Below are 4,668 nucleotides of genomic sequence, written 5' to 3' on the forward strand. Positions count from 1 at the left end.
GTATCTGTTCACAGCAGTAAAACTCTAACTAAGACACTCCCCACTTCCACTACCATCTGCTTCCACAGAGAATTTCTGCTGCTCCCTGATATACCCACCACCAATACCAACCTATGCAGTGTCCAGAACTGCCCTGTATAGTGACCAGTTCTAAACCTCATTACGCTGAAAGTCCTCCTCCCAAACCCTTCATTCTTATGTCCCTAGTATTTGCTTCAGCTTACTGCAATCTGTGTGGGTGGTAGTACAAACATTTGTATAAATTATTTTGATTAAAGAGTAGAGTTTCATTTTAAAAGGAAAACTATAAATTATTTTGCCATATCAATTATCATAAACATACACACACAGTTTTGTTTGTTTTTAATCTACCCATATACTCAAAAAATTTGGGTTCAGAAAGCAAGGGTGGAAGTTGGGGAACTGGATTTAGAAAAAGTTTCTGAGGAAGCCCTGTCTGCTCCAATGTAACAGTGTCGCTTTATTGCAGTGGTTCTCAACCTGCGGGTCATGGTTCCTTTGGGTTCACACGGGTCACCTAACACTACCTACCTATCCAATGTTTACATTATGATTCATAGGAGTAGCAAAATTACAGTTGTGAAGTAGCATTGAGAATAATTTTATGGTTGGGGTCACCACCACATGAGGAAGGGTATTAAAGGGTCACAGCGTTAGGAAGGTAGAGAACCATTGCAGTACAGCTTTGGGGTTCTAGGTAGGATGGTCAGACCCTGCCTGCATTATCTTCATCGCAAATGAGACAGTTGCAGATCCAGACCATGGCAACCAAAGGAGCCAAAGCAGGTGCCTAGAAGAGAGAAGTACTCAGTATGTGTGGGCCGTCAGCAGGAATTCTGCAATCCCTCGCCTATAATGGATATCTTTACCTTCTCTGTCCTATTTGTGTGTCAGCAACAAAGACCATGATTTCTTTGTATCCTCCTATGTTGTGCTAATTCACAAATATGCTCATAGCTGTACTCAGCAGCTCCCCGGGCAAAAACGGGCAAAGATAAGAACCCCAACAGAATCACAAGCCGTTGCTATTCTCCGTGAATTTCTACATTAGCCTATGTCAGGAAAGAATAAGTGTTGGGGGACTGGACAGATTGTTTAGCCATCATGAGTGTATCCTGTTCTAATAAAGGATCCAACTTTACCTCCCAACACCTCTGCCAGTTGCCTTAGAACTGCCTGTAACTCCAATTCCAGGGGAATCCCACCCTCTGACCTGCAGAGGAATTTACCATCACTTGTACTATCATGGACACACATGGACACACGTACACACACACACACACACACACACACACACACACACACACAAGACCAAACAAATCTTTAATGTGTCGTGAAGAGAAAGGTACTGTGTGGTGGAAATTTTAAAACAATGGCGGCTCACAAGGAGACTGAAAACATAGAGTCGGTCTAGGTCCTAGACAGTTCTACTCACAGACAAAATGTGGAGGCAACTCAACATTAGTCGGGCCATTACTTACTCGATCGTAACTTTAAGGGAAAACAATGGTCGCATCGGCCTCAGAGCAGGTTGTTGCCACATTAGCACCACTGGCTTTCGAAAGAGCTATTGCATTGCTCCGACCACATCTGCAAGAAATTGAATACAAGCTGCCGCTGAGTTTGTAGTTCAAGGTAGCAGTTACCAGCTGCACACTGTTTTGTCTTGTTTGAAATAGTGCTAACTTGCATGGCAGCTACTGTAGGCTCCAGATTCTATTCATTAGGGATGGAAAAGCTCAGCCAGCAGCTTGCCCCCTGGCAGCCCGTGCCAGTTTGCTTCCAAAACCCTGCTTTGAGTTTCCGCAGACCTGTTAGAGACTTCAAGGTAACGGCAAGCCAGGCTCTTCCGGAAGTTGCTTTTAAAGGTGTGGTCCAATAGTGGTTTGCACAATAATCACCTGGGAAACAAACTTATTTAAAATAAACTTTATTTTTTATCCCTTTCCTTGCTCATACGAAATCAAAATCTCTGAGGACGAACCCAGGTATCAGTACTTAAGTCACGTGTATTCTTACGCAGGGCCGGCCATCATCCAGAGCCTACTCTAAAAGGAATAGTTTCTCAGAAAAACAGTTGGGTGGGATTCTCCTCATCTAGAAACTGCCACTATCTTTCCTCATTTTCTCCCACTTCTGTTATTCAAGGTTCAATAAATTCTCATCTGCTTAATTGCTCTCCTCAACAATTAAAACCCTTGCTGCTGAGTCTCGCTATCTGGTGAAGCCCAGATATAAACTATCTCAGCTCTTTATGAACACTGCCCTCCCGGGAGTCTGTGTCCCCGCTTCATTATGAGAGAGACTGCTCCTCTCCTTAGAAAACGCAAAGCTCCCAGAGCATGCGCAATGGGTAAATAGCGTTGCCATGGTGTCATGCTCCTTTGTGGCTTCCCTTGATACAGATTTACTTGTCAACACCATTCTTGAGTTCCTCATCTGCGTGACTCTTTGTGATCTAGCAAGTGGAGAATTCGTGCGAGCCCTCTGAGTACACCTGATGTATTGACATTGATGCTGACCCTGGTTTGAAAGGATTCACCTCTCCACCCCTTCGTGCATCACCCAGTGGCCCTGGCGTTTAATATGCATGGAATGACCGATCAAGTGAATACCACCACTCTATTACCCAACCACAACCTGCCAAGGAGCTAGTCACAAAGTCCCGCGACTCTGACCTAATGTTTAACAGACCCTTATGGTTTCTATGTCTTTAACTACTTACATGTTTCTTTTTGAAAATTCTTTGCTTATCTTCGCCCTTACTCGCACTTCTTTATTCTCTTCCTATCTCGTCCATTTCTGTGATCCTTTAAGAATAATTTTTCCTGGGAACTTATAGTTGACCCCCTTGGGGTTCATGGATACACTAAAGCATGTTATTTTTCTTTTAGGTCACTGCTGAGAGTAACTCTTCTCCAAAGTCCAAACTCGGCTCCAAAGTCCTTTCTGATCTTGACTTTTTAACCAAATTTTCTTGTTGTACTGACTGCTGCCCAGTGATCTACCTTTAGTTTACATCCATAAACAAGTCAAAGAAGGATTAATCCACAGGTTAAACATGTCTCAGGAAAACACCCGACCTAACATAGAGACAGAGTTTGGGCCACGTCTGTGTTTCCTAGTAAGTTTGGTACCCATTAAATCAATTAAGAATGCCATTTTTCTTAAGTATAGTACTTAGCTTTCAAGAAAGAAAGTGTCCTGTGTCAATTGGTACTTTACTAGGATGTGGCTAAGGGCTGCCTAAGACATTTCCAGATGGCACTTGCTGACCAGTGTAACTATTCATTGTCAATGTATCCAGTTTGGTCAATAGATAATCCACCCCACTTGTGATCCTTACATCTTAGATAAAACAAGACTTTTTTCTTACCCTCCCTCATCCCTTCTTCCCACATCTTCCTATTCATTTAACTCTCCCATTTGAAACAATGCAGGGGCTAAATAATCACTTCCAAATTACCCTGGGCCTTCTTGGCCTCTTACTACTCGAGATCTGATCTATCAACCACCAAGCATTGATAGATAGATGGATAGATAGATAGATAGATAGATAGATAGATAGATAGATAGACAGACAGACAGATAGACAGACAGATAGATGATAATGGTGACTCAAACAACAGCTATATCCTCATAGGAAAATAACCAGTTATCCTTTGTCTTATACCAATCCATTAACATTTACTTCTACAACGAATTAACTGTGACTTTTTAAAAATTAAAGCATACATCCACAACTATTAATTGAGCTCTTACTTTGTGGAAGGCAGGCACTATCCTAAGCACTGGGGATATAAATGTTAACAAAAGCTTTATGCCTTCAGAGAAATAAAATGGTAAAATAAACAGTATACTGGCGAAATAAAGAACCTGGTACCTTATAGTCAACAGGAAATATGGAGACGGAACAGAGCAGATGTTGTTTGGGGTGTGGGTGGGAGTGTCAGTAACCCAAGAGTTTGCAAAACAGCACTCAAAATAGGCGTTCATTCTGTTGTTGTTCCCAAGGTAAAGCTAGCTCCACTGACAAAAGCCTCCAAGGACCAAAGTTCGTTCAATATCCTTGCACATTCTACAGGATAGCATCCTTGTACATACGGTCTGAGCAATGCATCAACACTGTGTCTGCGTTTTAGCCACAAGAACGAAGAAGTCCTGAACAAGTCGTCCCCTCTTAAGAAGACCCACAAGCAAGTTTAAACCACCAGCCAAAGAACATACACGGGCTGGACCTAGGCCTCCCCACTCATAGGTAGCAGATGTGCAGCCTGACCTTCATGTGGGTCCCGAACACCTGGAACAGGGTGGGGGCTGGTGGCTATCTCGAAAGCTGTTGCCTCTCTGTGGGATACGTTCTACTAGCTGGGATTCCTTGTCTAGCCTCAGTGAGAGAGGAAGAGCCTAGCCTCACAGAGACTTGAAGTGCTGGGGACGGGGCAATCTGCTCAGAAGGGGAAGGAGTGGGGGTGGGAGCAGTGAGAGGGATGTAAAGTGAATAAGTTAAAGAAAGAAAGAAAGAAAGAAAGAAAGAAAGAAAGAAAGAAAGAAAGAAAGAGAAAACCCGAGAGCAACAAGCTTATGTTCTCTCCCTTCCCATCATCCCACACTTAATCACATAGCAACAGCAAACTACAAAGCCAT

At 43.0% G+C, this 4,668-nt stretch overlaps 1 long non-coding RNA gene across 1 annotated transcript; it reads right to left on the bottom strand.

Annotated features, from left to right (window-relative positions):
• Positions 1–606: 606 nt before the first annotated feature.
• Positions 607–2,201, bottom strand: LOC134479276 (uncharacterized). Its single transcript, XR_010052405.1, has 2 exons — positions 1,503–2,201; positions 607–811 (listed from the first exon to the last, which is right to left on the bottom strand). It is a non-coding gene; the product is annotated as an uncharacterized LOC134479276 (long non-coding RNA).
• Positions 2,202–4,668: the final 2,467 nt, after the last annotated feature.

This window comes from Rattus norvegicus, chromosome 6 (assembly GCF_036323735.1).
Source record: "Rattus norvegicus strain BN/NHsdMcwi chromosome 6, GRCr8, whole genome shotgun sequence".
In the NCBI taxonomy this organism is placed as follows: domain Eukaryota; kingdom Metazoa; phylum Chordata; class Mammalia; order Rodentia; family Muridae; genus Rattus; species Rattus norvegicus.